Source organism: Canis lupus, chromosome 28, assembly GCF_003254725.2.
Source record: "Canis lupus dingo isolate Sandy chromosome 28, ASM325472v2, whole genome shotgun sequence".
NCBI lineage: Eukaryota > Metazoa > Chordata > Mammalia > Carnivora > Canidae > Canis > Canis lupus.
The window spans coordinates 21,895,580-21,916,374 of NC_064270.1; positions in this window are offsets into that span (position 1 = coordinate 21,895,580).

Here is a 20,795-nt window from a genome sequence, read left to right on the forward strand (position 1 = left end):
GGGTCCTGGATGTGACCAGGGCGAAGATGACCCAGCGAGGGGGCCCTCCCCGCCTCAGGTGCTGCCCGATGGCCAGCTGTCCTCTCACTCGGCCTGCTCAGCCCTCCTGGTTGCTGCTGCTTTTTTACTCCCTTTCATGTGATTCCAGGGAGTGGGTCGGAAGTGACCTGAGTGAGGGGCTGACCTCCCTGGGACCATGGCCCAGTATGTTTGACGTGGGAGTGGCGTCTGCTGTGAGTCAACCCCGTAGCGGCCCAGGGACAACACCTCCCTCAGAGTAGCCACTGTGTTTCGTTTCAAGCAGCCCAGCTGCGTTCTGCATGACCGAATCGGACACCTCTCACTTCCTCTGTGAACGGAACTCGGTGTTTGGATGACGTGCAGAGGAGCCCGTTGTGCAAAACAGCACATCTCCACCTTTGCTCTCCTCCCCCAACCCCCAAGGTCTAAAGAAAAGGGGGGGAAAGAAGGAGGAACAAAGAAACCCCAGAAAGGGACTGGGCTTCAAGCAAGGAAAGGCTTGGATCAGAGGCACAGGTGCTGCTCTCAGGACCGGAGGGCGACCACGCTGCGCTCCTGAGACCTGTCTGCATCCCAGGTCAGCGCCTCCCCGGCTGGCGGCGTGGGCCAGGCCAGGAAGTCACTGAGTAACACGCTCTCAACTCACCCCGCAAGTGGCACTTGCTCTGCGCCCCTGGTTCTTCATCCTCATGGGGACAACGACCTATAGGTTCTGTGGGGTATACCCCGGGGTGGCACAGGTGCAGTGCCGGCACCGGGCAGCCACCTCCTCCCAGGGCCGCAAGAAGAGCCGGGGAATATGGTACAGCCACTGGTCCTGCTATAGGGCCGAGCTACTGGACCACTTTGCCGCCTTGGATGGACCTCCTGCTGGCCCTTCCCTCTCCTTAAATGAAGGGCAACCAAGGGTGCCAGCCCAAGGCTGCAGGAGTCTCAGCTCCCCGACTTTACAAGACACACAGGGCACAGATGTTTGGGTCTCTGAACCTGCCCGTTTCCTTCCTGCCCATGGGCTCAGTAGCTAAACTGTGACACATCGATGAACAACTCCTCCAGGAATGATGCTCCCTTGAAGTTCTTGGCTGAGTTAGAATAAACAAATACATGAAAATATCTACAAGTCATGTGAGACAGCGTTGGCCTGCATCATCTCACCCGACAGGGGAGTTTCTGCAAGGCTGCACTCCCTCTGCAAAGGCACGGGGCTCTCCTCCAACAAGACTGTTGGCCTGAAGATAGGCAGACAGCAGGGCCCAGGGTAACAGCTGGAGACCCACAGCCTAAGAACTGGGGCGAGTCACAGATGCTGTCTGGGCCTCACTTTCTGGTTTGGGACGGGGGGGGGAGGGGGGGACTCTAACATTACAGGATTAAAGGAACACTGCTTAGCACGGTGGCTGGCTGAGGTGCTCAGGGCATATTCATCACCTCCCTCCTCTTCCCCTTCTTTCTGAGCTCCTTCCTCTTCCTCCGTCTTCCTGGCTGTGCTGTGTCTCCCCCTGCGGCTCCAGCCAGCTACCCTTCACCACCACGTTCAGCAGCCACATGCCCCTTTTGCTTTTGCATCTAGCTCCCCTGTTGCTTGCCCACACCTCCTGCCGTGCCAGGTCCTAGTCTCGGGCCTGCACTCCAGCCACCACTTCCCACCTGCTTGGGGTGGCTCTGCACTCATGGGCGTGTTGCTCCTCTGCCAACCCATGGACTCCATCTGCTTTCACATGCCTGCCCCCTCCCCTTGCACTATGAACTCACCTAACTGTCCTTCCCAGCTGGGGACGGTAAACCTAGCACAGGGTCAGGTCTGCAACAGGGGCCCCTGAAAGTCCCCAGATGAAGGAACCAGCCTCTGCCCACCGGCCCATCACAACACCGAAGCTCTCATTCCCCAGGAGAGAACACTAATCAGAAAGGTCAGCTGAGTCGAACCCCCACCCCCGGTGACTTCCTTACAAGAGGGAGGCGGAGGAACAGGAGGAAGAAATCACAGCTTTAGGAGGCCTATTCTTGCTGGCAGGATCAGAATTCTGTCTTCAGGGGCTTTCTGCAAGGCCTGGGATGGAGTGGGGTCACGGTCGGCCTCCATCTCGCCACCCACCCCCCACCACCCCCTCTGCCTCGGGGCAGCCAGGCAACAGTCCAGGCTTCTTGTGTGTAGCGCTCCGTATCATCATCAGCTTGTCTGCATCATAAGCCTTGCATTTGACATCCTGGAATGCCTTCTGAGTCTGTCTGAGTAATATCTTCCTCTGGTCTTGAAGTTTCTGCCAAGGAGGAATGTCGCTGGAATGCAGCCTCTACTGACACCTGGGCTGCCGGTCCTCAGCCATGAGGCTGACCGACCCAGCTGGCTCACCCATCGCCCAGTGGATGATGCGGCTCCCCAGGTGTGAGCCAGGGGCGCTCTGGTGAACCAGCCACACTCTCCCCATGAGCATGTCTCCCACTCGGGCCGCCCAAGATAAGGAGAGATCACAACAACAACCAAAATGAACAAGAGCAGTGAGCCTGTTAAAGCACGTCTTGTGTACAAGGCTCAGCCCAGTGCAAGCCATGCAGGATCTGAGGTAATCATCCCGGGCAACCCAATCAGGTATTAACATCCCCATTTGACAGATAAGAAAACTGGAGCTCTAAAATTAAGCAACTTGCCTGAGGTCACACAGCGGCAGAGCCTGTGTGCCAGGCAGCCTGGAGAGCACTGTTCTAACCACTGTGCCCCACTGCCTCGTGGAAGTGGAGTGAGGCTGATCCTGAGCCCACACAGAGGCTCAGAACGGCAGCTTTCATCAGTGCCCGTGACTATTTGAACAAAGCTATTGGCAACCAGCAGAGGGATTCCCCTCCACCAGGGCTCCAGGTGGAAAAACAAACAGGAGGCCGTGGGCCACTGCTTGCCTGCCCCTCCCACCTCCCCATTCCAACCCACTTCCCTTCCCCATGTGTTTTCTAACCACCCTCCCACGTCCTCCACTGTCTAGCAGAAAGGAAGAGATTTTTGAGCACCTCCAGCACATCAGTTTCTCTTCATCATCCATTGAATCTGGATCCCAGCCCTTTGACGTTGGGCATCATTCTTTCCATTGTATCGATGGAGAAACCGAGGTTCCAAGAGAGCCAGTGACTTACGCAAGATCACTGTTGGCACAACCGGGCTTGAGCCAAAACTAACCCTAATCTAGAGCCTGTATTTGGTCTGCCCCACCACAAAAGGAAAGAACCCCTCGGAAGTAGCAGAAACAACTTTGGAAGCTTTCAAGTGGGGCAGAACCTGTCTGGGAAGGAGGCGGTAGTCAGGAAAGGAGAGTGTGCCCTCCCCTGGTAGAGCTCAGCCCCAGACCTCCCCTGCTTGGACCAGCTGACCAGCCCCCTGACAAAGAGAAAGGAGATACCAGCCCTCCCAGCAGACAGGTGTCTGTAGGGTAAGCCACGCATCGCTGGCCTCCCATGTAAGACACTTAGCACAGGGCATCAGGAAATACGAGAACAAGAGGCTAGACTTCCGGATGCCACCAGCCAGGAAGACTCAGCCTCCTGGGACCTTGAATTGCACTTGAGCTCCCCACCAGGCTTCCCAGCAGGTCACCCTGCCACCAGCCAGAGGTTCCCACGGCCAAGGAGCTGGGTTGGGCTCCGTGACTTCCCTTTAGGGAGACGCCTTGCCTGGAGCCACCCAGACCAGAGGAACCAATGCACTGCTTGCTACCTCTCCTTGTAAAAACAGAAGTGGGCAGGAGCAGGCCTATTTGCACAGGACTTGAGAAACTTAAAGGAGGTGCCCATAGCTGTGGAGCCAAGTGGCCCTGGGTTAAATCCCAGTGCCGCCTCTGGTCTGCCAGGTAACCTGGGGCAACTATGAGGCCTTGCTAGCTTCTGTATTCACATTTGTAGAAAGGCGTCAACAATATGTCTTCTGTAGTTTAGGCTGAATCAGAAAATTGACACAAGCATCTATCCCAATGCCTGAAACGTAGTAACAACTCCTTAAGTTGAAGCTTTCGATTTCTGTTATAATACTAAATGTCTCCAAGATTCATGCAGTTGGAAAGAAGAGCTCTAGGATAATCCTAGATGATGGAGCAACCGAAGCCACTGATTGAAATGTTCTCTGTGACTAAGAACTAAAGTTATTTGGTCAGAGGATGGTGATGTCAGGAGAGGAAAAGAAGACACATCCAACTTAGGTCCTGTGCTTGTACCACATTGTGTGTGTGTGTGTGTGTGTGTGTGTGTGTGTGTGTGAGCCAGAAGGGGAGGGGACACACATTCAGCAGACTAAAATTGAATCCCCATCCTCGGCATTTACAGAGAACTGAAATACCAAAACAAAAACAAGCAAAAGTGAAAAACAAGAATGTCAAAATTGGCATTTGTGAGACAGGAGAATTCAGTTCCGGCTTAGGTGGGGTCCTAAGTGGCCTGCAGTGCTTCCTGGAGGAGGTGCTGTTTGAAGGGACTTTGATGACAGATATGATTTCAACAATGGGGGTTGGAGAGAGGGCCGAGAGGATTGTTGCGAAAAGCCATGAGACAGAAGAAAGGGGAGTGCGCTCAGTGAATCTCGGGTAATATGGGGGAAAAATGCCAACTATGAAAATACTCTTACTAGTGACCTCTGTGTGGTAGAATTGATTTTTATTTTTCTTGTACCTTTCTGAAGACTCTAACTTCTCTAAAAGGAGCATGGCTCATTCTTATAATTATTTTTAAAATCAGCATCAATAGCAGAATCAGGAAAAGATCGTTCCTTTGAGGCTGAAGACAAGGAAATGAGAATTTTTAAAACTCCAGAGCAGGTGGCAGTAGAGAAGGGAGCTGCTGTCCAGCTGGGGTCTCAGCCTCATTACTATTGACATTTGGGGCCGGATCATTCACTGTCCTGTGCTTGTAGCCTCCTGGATTCTACCCACTAGCTGTCTCCCCATCTTGCCCTCCCCCATTGTAACAACCAAAAATGTCTCCAGAAATTTGCCAAATGTCCCCTAAGGGGAAAATGGCCCCTGGGTGAGAACCACTCCTTTCAGCCCAGGAATCTTTGATATGAAAGAAAATCATTCTCCTGTAGCTCCCTACGTGGACAAGGCATGGAATCCCTTCGTGTCTTTGCTCTCCTGAAATGCTTCTTTTAAAAAAAAATGATTTTTTTAAAAAGATTTTATTTATCCAATCTTGACAGACAGAGAGAGAGAGGCAGAGACACAGGCAGAGGAAGAAGCAGGCTCCCTGCAGGGAGTCCGATGTGGGACTCAATCCCGGGACTCCAGGGCATGCCCTGGGCTGAAGGCGGCGCTAAACCGCTGAGCCACCGGGGCTGCCCCGAAATGCTTCTTTTTCTCATCCGATCCCACCCCGATTCAGAAGAATAGAAAGCCTGAACTGAGATCCTAACACCACTTAGCCACGTGACTATGGGTGAGTTGAATGGCCTCCCTGCGCCTCAGTTTACCTATCAATGAGGTGACAGGTCAACCAGATGAGCTTTAAGATTCTATGATCCCGTCAATGGCAACGCCTTATTTTGTAAGTGAAGAAAGTGACGTTTGGACATGTTTTGCTCAAGATCACACACCGCACCATTGGCAGAGCCAAATCCCAAGTCTCCTCCCTCTCCCCACATACTCTTCCATGTCCTCTGTGGAATGCAAGCATTATGTCCTTGTGGGGAAAAAAAAGAGGAATGACTGGGCCAGGTCCCTTAGGTGCACCATGGAGTGAGCAAGACCGCAGAGAAACCCCCTCTCCTTAAGAAACAACAGCACCATGGGCAGCCTGGGTGGCTCAGCGGTTTAGCGCCGCCTTCAGCCCAGGGCCTGATCCTGGGGACCCGGGATCGAGTCCCACGTGGGGCTCCCTGCATGGAGCCTGCTTCTCCCTCTACCTGTGTCTCTGCCTCTCTCTCTCTTTCTGTCTCTCATGAATAAATAAATAAAATCTTTTTTTTTTTTTTAAGAAAGAAACAATAGCACCACCGATGTGACTTTCCGAATAAGCCAAAGCAACACGCAGAAACACGGGACTAATTGGTTCTTGTAAGACAGTGGAGAATCTGGGGGTGATGAATTGCGTGCTACTCAATGGGTGTTGCTGTGACAGAGGGCTGCAAATGCCACTCTGGGGATGTGTTAATGAAGGCTCTGCATGCACAACACGAGAGGCAATTATTCTGTTCTCCCTGGCAATGGCTCCTCCTGGCAGGAGGGCTGCCGACGGGGTTGGAAGGAGTTCAGCAGAAAGTTCACCCACAAAGCCAGATGGAGAAGGAACAGGACTTGCTGTCTGGACCAGCCATCGCCAAACAGACGGAGTGCTTGTCCATCTGCGCTGCCCTTCTCCTGGAGGACGTGTGGAGGAGGTGGCATTGTGGGAGGACGAGGAGGAGGCTCACTGGTGGAAGGAAAGAGACCTGGGCAGCTGCTGGCCTGCTCGGAAGCCTCCATCTCTGGGAATTCTATGGCCTCTGGGGCTGCCTTCCCTGCTGGCCTGGACGTACCAGCCCGATGGGGTGCCAGCAGCCGTCCTAACACAAAGCATTGCTGGGCAGGTGAGGCAGTGTTTGCAGATGGGTTGCAGGGCATTCGCTTCCAGGAAAGGGGTTCTTCAAAGTGCTGGAAAGCAGAGTTTCTCACCTTCCTCCTCTGCCTGGGACCAGCCTGATTAGTGGAATCATCCAGGCAAATCTGGGGTTCCCGCCCCCCACCCAGGTGTAGTCAGGCTAAAAATAACACCCAGAGCAGCTGTGAAGACCAGCTGAGCCACAAGGGCTTAGAAGAAGGAGGCCCCACACATTTCCCAGGGTGATGTTGGGCCGGAGCAGGTCATGGAGTCCGTGGAGGGGCACAGGAGCCCCCGGGGATTAGCAGCAGCCTCTCCCTACCCTAACTGCTGGCATTTCCAGGCCAAGAGGGAGCGTTCTGTTTCACTGTGTTCCCAGCATCTCCTGCTGCTGCCTCAGTGAGTCAGAAAGGCCTGCCTGGCTTATCATGTGTCACTTGGCATTTGCCACATGCTTCCCCTCCCTACTTCTCACCGTGCTCCAGAAGATGGCTGTACCACCTAACACCCTCACCTGGAAATCACTGTCATGAACTTTAGTAACTGTGGCTCCAGTGAAGATCATCCTGGGCTAGTGACCTGTTTGGAAGAGTAGGGCAGAGAGCACAGGCGGGCGGAGAGGAGGTTCGCAGGAGGGGAGAGGGAGGAGCCTTCTGGGGGCAGCTTCTCATTATGGAAGGATTAGGGGGGTTGGAAGCTGAATTAGCCTTGGGATGAGCTGGCCATGGTCCTGGCAAGAACTTGGGCTAAAATGAAAAAAACCCCACCCAGGCCTCCTGTGGACCTGGATAGTTCAGGCCTGGGGCTGCGAGCTCACTGGCTCGGCCCCAGGTAACACAGGCGGGATGAGAGGACAGCCACAAAGGCTGGGGGAGCTCTCTGAGGGATGCCCCCTGTCACTGACGTAGCTCCATACTGCTCACCGCATCACGGAGGACCCTCCCCACTTGGGACCTTCGTTCTCTACCAAGTGGACCAAGGAGAAGAGCACACAGGGGATTCAGACTTCACAGGCATCAGAACCACCCGACTGAAAGATCGTCAAAGTCATAGCTTCCAGCCCCATTCCCTGAGGTTCTGCTTCAGTAAACTGGGGCAGGACTCCGGACACTGCATTTTTATCAAGCATCTGGGGAATTCCCCCGGCAGGTGGTTTCCGGACTCCACTATGAGAACCCCGGTTCCATGGCCAAGGGCTCAGACTCCGAAGTCAGACCAGAATCCACACCCAGCTCTGAGGCTTTCAGCTGTAGGACCTCTGAGCCTCGGTTTCCTCCTCTGTAAAATGGGAAGATGACAATACCTTCCTTGTGCCATAAGGATGAAATGAGATGGTTGCTGTAAAGGTCCAGCCGACTTCCTGGAAGGCAGTGAGCACTTAGTAAATGCTAGGTCTTGTTGCTGGTGGCACCCTGGTGGTTCCCTGCTCCTCACCCCACCCCACCGCACCCCTACACAGGTGCACAATGTACAATGACATGTTAGTGGCTCTGACTCAAAGCGGTCCTCTTCTTTAGGGGAAATGATGCAGGGGCTGTGGGGGTGACCTGTTCTGTGTTTGGAGATTGGTGGCTCTTTGCCACCCCTGAAGGAGGACCCCATTTTTCTACCCCAAGGATGAATTAAAACCCTGTGTTTGGCCATTTCCCCATGGTGTAAAGAAATGAGACTCTCTCCAAGCACCTCCACCCAGCCTGAATGTTGGAAAAGTCTCTTTGACAGTTTGATGTCTTTCTTGGCTTTGAAAAGAAAACAGAAGTCAGCTTGTGAATAGTACCATGACTACACTCGGAGCCCAAGGGAGCGGGTGTGGGCTGGGCAGAGCCAGTGCTGATGCAGGAAACTCATGAAGGATGAGCTGGCCTCACTGAGGCTGTTGGCCCCTGAACCCTCTCCCCACCCTCCTGGTCCACCTCTGGCAGGATGGACCCTCCAGGGCGCAGCCCAGGATCCCCTGGGCTGGCTTCCCCACTGCTGGCTGTGCTCACACCTCCTTCTCCTCAACACTGCTCCTTGCGGCCACGCCTCGGGGACCCATGTTCTGTGCTCTCCTTTTTCTCTTGGGCCACTCACACTTTGATCATATGAACCATGATCCAGAGGCAGCAGCTTGCACACACCACGGGGCTCATTGGCCTTCTCCGGCAGCCAGGCCCAGGGGCAGGGTTCAGGAGACTGAGCGCTCCACAGCTGGTGGACCATTTCTTCAAGGGTCAGGGCATCTGGAAAAGCCACTAGACAGGGCAGGGGCCAGAACAACCAAAGAAGGTAGGTTATTAGCTCACAAGGCTGCTCGGAGCTACTACTTGGCAGTCAGACCCTGCCAAATTTTCTCACCCTTCTCCTGTGGGTCCAGTGGAGTCTAAGCTGTAAGGGCTCCACGCAGTTACAGCAGGTGATGATCCCACGGCCTGAAAGCACCAGCCCATCTGCTGCCTGAAATTGTACCACTGGAGCACGCCGGCTCCCGTGGGCTTGGGGTCCCCTTTAACTCCTCATGACAACACTGTAAATCCCTATGTAAACCCCTAATAAGCACTTAATCATTGAAAGCTAATAGCAGAAGCAGTGAGTAGTGGTTCTCATAACCATCTTTGACACTTTACTATTGCTGAACTTCCAGTTCTCTGCAAAGAACACTTGAAAAAAGACAAGAGAGCCTTGTGCTTCTGCAGGAAGGAAGAACAGGACTCTGAAACCTGCTCCGGAGTCTGCTAACCTGTGTGGCCACAAGTCCCGTGCCTCAGTTTCCCTCTTGCTACAGTAGTGATACTGGTTCTTCTGTTGTCCAGCTCTTAAAATTTTTTTTTGCAGACAAAATGAGGGAATCGCTCTCTATGGGTTCTGGAGCCATATTCCCCCTTACATGGAAGTGTAAAGGAAGTGTGGCTCTGCACAGGTGGTGTCAGTATGCCCACCCTGCATGGGCTCCACGGCATGTGCACGCAGAGGGGTGCTGCGTGTGAAGACCAGCTGACCACCAGCTATGCGTGGCAAGGGACAAGGAGGCCCCGCTTGCAAGTCTCAACTCCTGCCAGTGACAGAGGTCACCCTCAACCTGCAAAGCTGGAAGAGAAGCTGCAGAGGGAGGCATCTCATGGCAGTGTGGTGGGTAGTTAGGGGCACAGGCTTTGAGGGCACAGTGCTCTGGAGTCAGGTCTCCACTCCACCACCAGCCGGTGCTGTGACCCGGGGCCACCCACTGTGACCTCTGAGCCTCTGTAAGATGGGGATCCTACTGGCTGTGGCTAGGTTCACAGAAGGTCTGCAGGGACAGTGTTTAGCTCAGAGCCTGATTGCGTATGTGGGAGGAAAAAACAAAATGCTCCTCAAAGGCTTTCAAGAGAAGAGACTGGATTTCTCAGCATTTTGTGGAGCCTACTGAGAAGCTCCTGGGGTAGGGAAGGGCTGCCATTTGCCGTGAAGGAAGCAAGGGACGGTGTGCTCTTTGACGAAGAGCTGCCCTGGATGTTTTCTTTTCTTGCTTCCTCCGAGTCCAGGGAAGTGGTGTGAAGCAGTCCCCTGGGGGAGTCCAGGGGCCCTGTCATCGCTGGTCCCACAGGGCTGAGTGTCCCTCCTGAGCCTGGGCTGACTCATGTCCAAGGGGCAGAAGCTGTGCCCTGGGGCCAGCTGCCCTTTTGGAGAAAACCCCCTCTGGGTGTGGAGAAAGAGGAAATAGAAACTCATTGACCTTTACCTAGAAACTCCCTGTTCACGATGTAATTGGTTTTTTAATGCCTCTTTCCCCTCCAAGCTCTTGAGGGTCACCCTGTTCACCCTACTAGTGCCCAGGGCAATGGGTGCTCCAGTAAATACACGCTGAAAAAAATAAATGGATGGATGGATCGATAGCCAGATGGGTGGATGGAGAATAGGGATGCCACCCTTGTCCCGAGCACCCCACAGGCCCACTCAGACATCAAGATTCACCTAAAACCATTTGCAAGGGCAGAAAACAACCTTGACCGGAGCTTCCAACCGAGGGTGTAACGTGTAGAGTCCTGTGCTTTGGGGAGGCCAGCGAGGATGAGCCTCAGACCTGCGGCTGCAGGGAGTGCGGGCTCCTGCTGTGGGGATCTAAAACCCGCTGCTACTGAAGCCACACATTCTCCAGGGTGGCAGGGTCCCCTGGCAGGCCTGTTCCTGGAGATAGACCCCTCCAAGTGCTGAGGAGCCCCCCCTTGCCCCCACAGCCGTGCTAGGCCTTCCTTCAACTGCACAATGGGCTGGGATGCTTTCACACAGCCTGATTTTCCTCTCTCCTTCGCTCACAGTGAGACTTGCATGGAGGTTGGATCACCCTCCGAACCTTTCTGGTTTCCTCTCCCTTTTCCTCACATAGGGATTTCTCCAAGTAAAACCCTGGCATGTCCACTCCTGCCTTGGCATCTGCTTATCAGAGGAGCCCGACTAATACAGCTTGAGGAGTTGAAAGTGTTCTGTGGGCCAGGGAGTCAGAACAGGCTAATGAGGAGGTGGCCCTTGGTGGACGGTTCCCAGCAGGGTGCAGAAGGCCGAGGGGACAGATGCCTGCTTGGGGCTGTGAGGGGCACCGGTTGGGGCTGCCGATGCCCTGAGCAGAGAGACCGCCTGTGTCTGCATCGCTCACTGCCCATCTCCTGCACCTACTGCAGTGTCAGCCTCCCAGTGGTCCCTCACTGAATTCTTGTGGAAGAAATGAATGAACAGACTCCTTCTCCCTCGTCTATAGCATGCCTCGTGCTTACCGATGTTCTAGAAACCATCACATTTTACGTTATAGAAGTAGTTACTCATTTATCTCTGTCCCTAGGCAGTTTGATTCTTGAGAGCAAGAAGGTCTTATTCTGGAGACCCACAGACCTGGCTTATAGTTGGTGCCCGAAGAAGGAAATAAAAGTGAAAAATCATGGCTGAGGGAGGAGTTGGCCTTGAGGTTATGGGGCTTGAGGTTATCGTACCCGAGAGGCGGCTCCTGGTTAAGGCGGGGGACAGGGATTCCTGGGTGCTGGTCAGGGCATCTCAGTTTGTAAAGTGTTCAGAGAAAGATCTGACTGCATCCTGGCACCATGGTCAGCTCCTTTCTTCCCAACTAACATTCCCTGGTCTCGCAAGCACCTTCGAAACTGGGAGCTAAAAAAAATTTAAAAAAATAAACTGGGAGCTTCATACTTATCAAAGTCCTGCCACACACATGATTTTGTGGGAGTCACACAACTCCTTGGCATGGAGAGGTTAGCGACTGTTATTTCCCACCCTTTCCTGCCCAGGAGGTGCTCACATGACTCGAGTAAGGCCGTCAGACACTCTTCCTGGAATTTGAATCTTGTGTGGAGAGACACAGTAATTCATAACAGTTGGGGCACGCACAATGCCCCAGAAATTACATTTCTCCCTGGTGTCTGACCCCTGGAGAGTCTTCCGTCCCTTCACTCAATAGAGCCTAGTTTTTGAAGATGCTCTAAGCTGAGAAGTAGCTACTGGGATGGGTTACAGGGAGGAAATCCCCCAGCCCCACTGGAGGGAAAATCAGGAGTCTAGAGTTCTCAGCTGAAGACCCCAACCATTGCTGGGTCCCTTGGGCTCTCTGTACCCTGGTGTCCTGATCATGCCACTTTTTTTTTTTTCCATTCCACTTTTACTAACCACCTTCCAGAGACACCAAGATGGACAGAACACAGTTCTACCCTCCAGGGATTCTGTAGGGGTGCTTCTGGTGCCTGCCCCGCACCCTGGGCCCACTCTGCCCAGCAAGCCAACAGCATCCCATCTTGCCTTTTCAGTCCTGGCCCCAGGCCTCCCTCCCATGCTGCAGAGGCCTGCTGGGTCCATAAGAGAGTGTGCAGAAGTCCATTCCCCCAGGGCGACCCGCTACCAGTGGGGGACAGAGCCAGTGGGTAAGTGTAGCGGGCTCCCTCCCCTGAGGAGACCATTCTGGTCAGCCTTCTGAAGACTTCTCAGGTGCTTCCTGGGAAGCTGAGCCCCCATTTCCCACAGAGGCCACCTTGATAACGCACCCTCCTATGGCTTTTCCTCCTTTCCCATCTTACTCTCGCCAGGTCACCTTTCACGCAAATTACCTATACCCAGGGCCTTATTCAGGCTCTATTTTGGGGAAATCTAAGACAGGTTCCTCATCTAGTATCATGCTGATGAGTTCTGAAATCAAGATAAAAGTAAGGGACTAGGGAGCAGAGAGAAGGAAGCACCAGCCACCTGGGGACAGGGAAGGCTCCCAGAGGTGGTGACATTTGGTCTAAGTCCTGAAGGAGGAGAATGGGTTGGGCACAAACAATGGATAGAAGCCATTCATTCCAGGAGGGGCCAGGCCACACACAGACCACAGAGGTGAGAGAGAATGCAAAGGACCTTCAACTATTTCAACCTGCTGGAGTCAAGTGCTCATGCAGGGAGGGCCGAGGCCAGGAAAGGGCCGCACACAGAACGGTGGTGAAGGCCCAGGGTGGTATGGGATGCGAATCACCCGTGGGATGGCCACAGGTACAGGAGAGCCTGCTGCCCCGTCTCCCCAGAGTGCCTAGGCTCCCAGAGCTGGCAGGAGGAGCCTCAGTGCTGGCAGCAGCCTGGATCCTACTTCAGAGCACAGGGTGGCCTCACCCACTTCCTGGCATTGATGGAGAGGTGATGGAGGCCATGCCTTGAACCCCCAGGGCAGCTTCATTCTGCAAAGCCCTCCTAGGAAATGTGCCCAGCAAACCCCTGTGGCAGCTCAGGCTTATTCCTTCACCCTCACCCCTCCCCGGCCAGGTGGGCCAACCTGCCCACCCTCCCCAAACTGCCACCTGCCAATCACCACCGCAGAAACCTCCTTGGAAGGCATCTCTTCCCGGAGAAAAAACAATCTCCGGTCCTCTTTCCCCTCAAAGGGCACCTGCCCTGCTGCCCGCCACCACTCCGTGATGTTCATCTGGTTTTTAAGATAGCACAGAGGGGCCAGGTAGGACTTTTCATTGTCTTTTTGTATTGTTATAAAGGAAACTGGTTTTGGTGGGTTTTTTTTTTTTTTTTTTTTTGGTCATAACTTCTAAATTTTTTTTGAGATTTATTTTTATTGAAGTTCGAACTGTTTTATGGGGCAAGAAGCATCTCCAGGGGCTTCTTACCTGGAGAGGTCTCTCTGCTCCAGGAGAGGAGAGATCTGCCAAGGAGGCCAGGGAGGGTGGGAGGAGTGGCTGCAGGTGTCCCACCCCTCCCCCTCTGTTGCCAACCCAGAGCTGGGTCGCAGGATCCCAGGTGGCCCGGAGAGCTCCTGCAGCGCTGCTTCAGGCTCAGTGCCAGCCGCCCTTACCTCCACCTGCACCCCGCAGGGCTGAGAGCCAGATGGCACACAGGCCACCTCACCTTGGAGCAAAAGCACGAATGACCTCCCACCACCGAGATTATCCAGCCCGCCGGGGGTTGAAAAGGGGCCCTTAGGTCCTGTGAACCCAGGGCAGCAAGTTGAATGTTGCCATAATTGCTGGTTCTCTGGTTCCCATAATTAGGGACGGAGGAGGTACACGTGTGAGTGAGGTGTGGGCGAGGAGAGAGGAGAGGTGGCCGTGATAAAAGCAGTCATCAGGGCAGCCCGGTGGCTCAGCCGTTTAGCGCCGCCTTCAGCCCAGGGCCTGATCTTGGAGACCCGGGATCGAGTCCCATGTAGGGCTCCCTGCATGGAGCCTGCTTCTCCCTCTGCCTGTGTCTGCCTCTCTCTCTGTCCCTCTCATGAATAAATAAAATCTTAAAAAAAAAAAAAAAAAAGCAGTCATCAGGGTAACACCAGAGGCATTTACTGTGCCCTGCGTGTGTCCCAGGCCTGCTGCTTTACATGTCCTTCCTCACCAACACCATGGTGTGGTGAGGTAGGTCATCATTAGGAGAGGGCCTTCCTTCCTTCATTTCTTCATTCATTCACTCATTCACCCTGACCCTGTGCAGGGCAGTTATCCTCAGACTACGGTCCAGATGACCAGCAAGAGTGGCCCTAGCTCTGAGTCTGCTATAAAGAGACGGGACCTTTGCTGGCCACACTCAGGACGGACCTCGGATGCCCAATGCCCCTTGCACATGTGCAGAGCATCTCCGTCCCCCGTCTGTGCTCTCCTGGACCAGCAGCTCCCCGTGGCCTCCCGGGCTCCTCCTCCCATGCAGGCTCTCAAGCCTGGACGCTGCTCACCCCGTACCCCGCCAGCTCCTGCCCCACCTGTCCGGCCAGCTCAGCGGGGTCGGCAGGGGGTGGGTGGCAGGCACACACCCAGGCCTCCACCCGGCCCGGCGGCCCAGCAGAGCTGAGGGCCAGTGGGAAGCCACGGAGGGCAGTGCCTCTGGTTCAGCCCTGCGCCCAGCTTGCATCCCTGAGGGCACATTCGGTCAGACTTTATCCGAGGTCCTGGAGGGATCCCACTGCCCCAGCAACACCACAGCCCCCACCCCGCCCTCTTCCCCAGGGCTCAGCATCCGGGTGTCCATCCAGGAAATTTGTCTTTCCTCCCCGGGCAACCTGGCCTTGGCCAGGGAACATCCCAGATTGTGATTTCCGTCCAGCTCTGTCCCATGACTGCTGTGCCATGGAAACGCCACCCCCTGCTGCCCTCCCGGCGCCACCTCAAGGCCACTTCCCGCCAACCTTCCTGCTCCTGGGATCCGAGTCATTCCCACACTGGCCCGGGCTTGGCTCAGCCCCCTTCTCTCCCTCTGTCCCTCACCCCTCTGTCCCTCCCACTCACCGAAGGGTAGAAGGTCTGTCACCAGGCCCCATAATTGATTAATAGCCCAGCTTTCACTGATAATTCCACCCCTGAGGGCTGCAGCCCAAAGCTTCGAGTAAACATGGTGATTTTCCTTAAGTAAACATCCTCCGCACAAAGTAAAGTTGGTGGCCAGGCCGGGTGACCCTGCCACCGTTTTCACCTCTGTGCCCTGCCTCTCCCCGCGCCGCCCTCCCCAACAGGTGTGTGGGACCGGACTGGAAATCAGGGCTCGAGGGCCCCAGGCCCTCCCTCTACTCTAGCCACAGCCTTCCAGGCCCTCTCCTGGGCCTGAGGAAGCTCCCCTTCCCAGCCCACACCCCTACCTGCTATGTGCAGTCTTGAGCTGTGCTTCAAGCTGACAGCTCCTGCTCCCTGCTCCCTCGGACCGGACCCCATTCAGTGGCTCCAGCCATGCAACCCATCAGGCGGCAAAGGTAACCCAGCCCCGCCTCCTGCTCTGGGCATTTCCATATTATTTTATTTTTTTTAAGATTTTATTTATTTATTCATGAGAGACACAGAGAGAGAGACAGAGAGACAGAGAGAGGCAGAGACACAGGCAGAGGGAGAAGCAGGCTCCATGCAGGGAGCCCGACGTGGGACTCGATCCTGGGACTCCAGGATCACACCCTGGGCCAAAGGCAGTTGCCAAACCGCTGAGCCACCCAGGGATCCCCAGGGCATTTCCTTTTTAATTTGCTCTTCCTGGCAGTCCTCCTGGCTCTCTTGGACCTGAGAGGCCAAACATTCCTCCTTCTGATCTCCCACCCTCCATTTCATCCCCAGCTGGTCTCTATGAAGTGTGTGGACCCTGCCTCTACCCCGCCCCCCCAATAGCCTCGTTTTGCAACCCGCCTTCCAATTCCATGCCTACTGCAGAGGTGGGTAGAGGCCCCAGGGACCTGCATGCTCCGGGGCAGGGAACCACAGAGGACAGAGCACCTGGCACCAGTTCAGGACAGACTTGGTAACTAAGGGTCACACAAGGAGAGGTGGAGCGATCTTGGGCCTCTGCTCCTCAGAGGGATCTTCGAGGGGCATCTTCACTCTGTGGCCTTGATGACTCCTCAGGCAGGTGGTCACTGATAACCTGGATATTTTGGAATATTAGTTTTTCTTTTTTTCTCTATGTGGTATCTCCTTTTCCTTTCTCCTGTTCAAGCAGGAGTAGTTTGACAGTCTTGCTGGGTCTTTGCTCAAAAATTGAGGACAGGGCACCTGGGTGGCTCAGTGGTTGAGCGTCAGACTTCAGCTGGGGTTGTGATCCCGGGGTCATGGGATTGAGTCCCGCATCCGGCTCCCCATGAGGACCCTGCTTCTCCCTCTGCCTATGTGTCTGCCTCTCTCTGTGTATCTCTCATGAATAAATAAATAAACTCTTTAAAACAAAATTGAGGAAAACTCCAGGAGTTTGCAGAGGAGATAAATGGAGAAAATTTATTAGGATAGACAAATATCCCAAGGAAGCGGTGAAGAGAAGATTCCCCTACATACCTGCTCAGAGACCAGAGAGGGACTTTTCCAGCAGGAGATGGGGAGGCTGCCAGCAGCAGGGGCACCAGCCATGCTTCGTTGTGGCAGAAGGACTTCAGGGAGGGCTAGCCCCCACAGGTGGCACGTGAAGCCACCAGCAGGACAAAGCCTTGACAAAGACTCCTAGCACAGAGCAGGGAGGTCAAAGACAAGCAGGACCTCACCTCTGTGCTAAATCATGGAGACTGGTGGCTGACGCCGTGTCCTGGTGCAGTATAGGATCTTGGAACAATTCACAAACCTAGAAACACCAGAACTGATGGAGGTGACATTTTCTGCAGGCCAGAGGAATGAGGCTCAGAGTCACCATTAAATTCCACTTACAAAAAAATGATTTCTGAGTTTGTGCACCGAGGTTTATACCCTTAATGACCAGAGGACTTGAAGTTATCAGCTACACTGTTTCCTGTCTTCAGGCCAGACCTTTGCACACGGGGTTCCCTCTACCTAGAAAGCCCTTCTTTCCCGCAGTCTGTTTGGTAAATCCTGTTGGCCCTTTAAAACCAGGCTTGGATGGTTTCTTCTCTCTGGGAAACCTCCCCACAGAGGCAGGATGGTCCAGAGCCTGCTTCCCTCTCTCTGTGTTACTTACCTCTATGCTGTGATATATTTGTCTTTATTTCTTTTGACTGGTATGTAATTCACATACTGTAACATTCACTCTTCTGAAGAGTACAAGTCAGTATTTTTAGTGTATTCCCAAAATTGTGTGACCATCACCACTATCTAATTCCAGAACATTTTCATCACTTCCAAAATAAACTCCACACCCACTAGCAGGCATTCCTGTTTCTCCTCTCTCCCTAGTCCTTGGCAACCACTAATCTATTTTCTCTCTCTATGGATTTGCCTATTCTGGATGTGTCATATAAATGGAATCATCCTATATTTGTCCCCTTGTGTCTGGTTTCTTTCAATTAGTATAATGTTTTCAAGGTTCTTCCATGTTGTAACATGTAAAAGGACTTCCTTTTTTTTTAGATCACAATGTATTTTATTGTTTGACCAAACTACTTTTCAAAATCAGGTAGTTCTTACACAATAGAAAAATAATGGCTTCCTATTCATTATGAATCACTCTAGATTTATTTAGCAATTCTTATTTTTATAAACAAATTAAGTATCAGGTTAAGTAAATTTTGCATCCATTTCATAACTTTTTATCCTTTCCTGTCTGGGTGATGATTCAATTTCCATATAGTTATTTCAGTTTATATAAAGGTTGGTAAAATTGCAAATAAGTGTTACAACTTGAATTCACAGAAAATATGTATGATCCGAAAAAAACAGAATCTGTTTTGAACACATGCTTACATTTTTGTAAATATTAATTCACCATCACATTTTTCCATGTGTTTCTGCACCTACCTTTTCTTGGAATTTAGGGGCAGGAATGGTAGAAGAAGGCAGGAAAGGAGACTTCAAAGACTTTTTGTGAAGTTCTACATCTCCTAGAACAAATCAGATGGATGACCTCCACTGTAACTCTGGTCACCAAAGGAATAGAAAGAATAATAAATTCCCAGTATAGTTATTAACCTTATGCAATATCATCAGATAAGTAAATAAAAAGATATAAGTGAAAGATTCAAATTAATATTTATTTATTTATTTATTTATTTATTTATTTATTTATTTATTTATGATAGTCACACAGAGAGAGAGAGAGAGGCAAAGACACAGGCAGAGGGAGAAGCAGGCTCCATGCACCAGGAGCCCGACATGGGATTCGATCCCAGGTCTCCAGGATCGCGCCCTGGGCCAAAGGCAGGCGCCAAACCGCTGCACCACCCAGGGATCCCAAGATTCAAGTTAAAAGGATAAAAAGGCAGAAAAAAAAAAAAAAAAAAGACCCACTCAAGAATCAAAGAACAAAGAATAAAAGGGCATCTTTATAGATAATCCTCTGATAGTCCTAGGGCTCCCATTAATTTACCTATGTGGATTTTCTTTATCTAAGATAAACTGGAAGTACAATATTTGACATGTCTAAGTATAGAAATTGGATAAACATATTTTAAATATTAAACACCATTTTTTCTGTTATGAAGGAAAAAGAGGATACATTTTCAATTTGAAGTCTTAGATTTTGTTTCTTTTCCAAAGTTTCACTTATTCATAACTTTCACTTCATATTTTTGTAACTTTAATTTAAAAAATTTAACTGCTTTATATTTCCCATTGTGGAAAAAAGAAAAACTTACTACACTGCACAGCTTCACTATTACTAGTTGTATGCACTCGATTCCTTTTTATGGCTGAATGTCATTCTGCTGTATGGATAGACCATATGTTACTTATCTGTGATCATTCAATGGGCATTTGAGTTGTTTTTTTTTTTGGGTCATTCTGAATAATTCTGCAAAGAACATTTGTGTACAAGTTTTTGTGTGGATATATGTTTTCTTTTGGGTATATATACATAAGAGTGAAATTGCTGGGTCACATGTAACTCCGTGTTAAACATTTTGAGGAACTGCCAATTGTTTTACGAAGTGGCCACACCATTTTACGTTCCCACCAGCAATGCATGAGGACTCCAATTTCTCTACACCCCTTCCAGTACTTGTTATTGTCTGTCTTTTTGATTATAGTCATCCCAGGGGGTGTGAAGTGGTAGTTTGTTGTGGTTTTGATTTGCATGTCTCCAGTGACTAGTGATGTTGAACATCTTTTATGTGCTCTTGGCCATTTGTATATCTTCTTTGGAGAAATGTCTATTCAAATCCTTTGCTTCTTTCTTTCTTTCTTTCTTTCTTTCTTTCTTTCTTTCTTTCTTTCTTTCTTTCTTTCTTCTTTCTTTCTTTCCTTCTTTCTTTCTCTCTTTCTTGGGAGAGAGGAGGGCCAGAGGGAGGGGGAGAGAGATTCTTAAGCAGGCTCCACGCACAGCGCAGAGCCCAGTGCCAGGTTCTATCTCAAGACCCTGAGATCATGACCTGAACCAAAATCAAGAGGCAGATGCTTAGCTGCCTGAGCCACCCAAGTGCCCCATCCTTTGACTATTTTTAAATTCAGTTCTTTGTCTTTATTGCTGAAGTGTTGTGTACACATTTCTACTTGTGTATTTACCACGTGGTTCTATAATTTATGTTTTATGTGTCTGAGTGCCATGTGGCCAAAGGTGGCAGGGCCTGAGTCTGATTCAAATCTGTGCCTTCCTCAGGCACAGAGTGCAGGGCACATATGATGGACCCTTTATTAAATGCTTCAGGACTTGGGACCCAAGCTCTTCATGGAGTCACTGTGGTCTTATCCAAGGTTATTCCTTCCAGATCCAGCTCCGACCCTTGTACAGGGTCTCTTTATTCACCCTCCTCAACTACCCAAGTTGAATGTGTCCTGTCTCCTTCCAGACTCTAGCTGATAGAGCTGGTGATTGTCAAGTCCAATGACCATAAACCAAGATTTTGGTCTCAGACCCATCACACTTTAGCTGCATTAACATGGGATCTCAAGCCCTCACTTCCTCATCTGCAAAAGGGAGACTCTGGTTTTTTTGTTGTTGTTTTTAAATTTTTATTTATTTATGATAGTCACAGAGAGAGAGACAGAGACACAGGCAGAGGGAGAAGCAGGCTCCATGCGCCGGGAGCCCAACGTGGGATTCGATCCCGGGTCTCCAGGATCGCGCCCTGGGCCAAAGGCAGGTGCTAAACCGCTGTGCCACCAGGGATCCCCTGGTTTTGTTTTATGGATGACTAATTGACATACAACATTATATTAGTTTCAGGTATATAATGTAATGTTCAATATTTGCATATATTGCAAAATGATCACCACAATAAGTCTAGTTAACATCCAATCACTACATATAGTTACAAATTTTTTGTGTGATGAGAACTTTTAAGGTCTCCAATCTTACCAACCATCAAATATGCAGTAGAGCATTAACTCTAATCGCCATGCTATACATTACAACCCCATGACTTAATTACATAACTGGAACTTTGTACCTTTCACCGT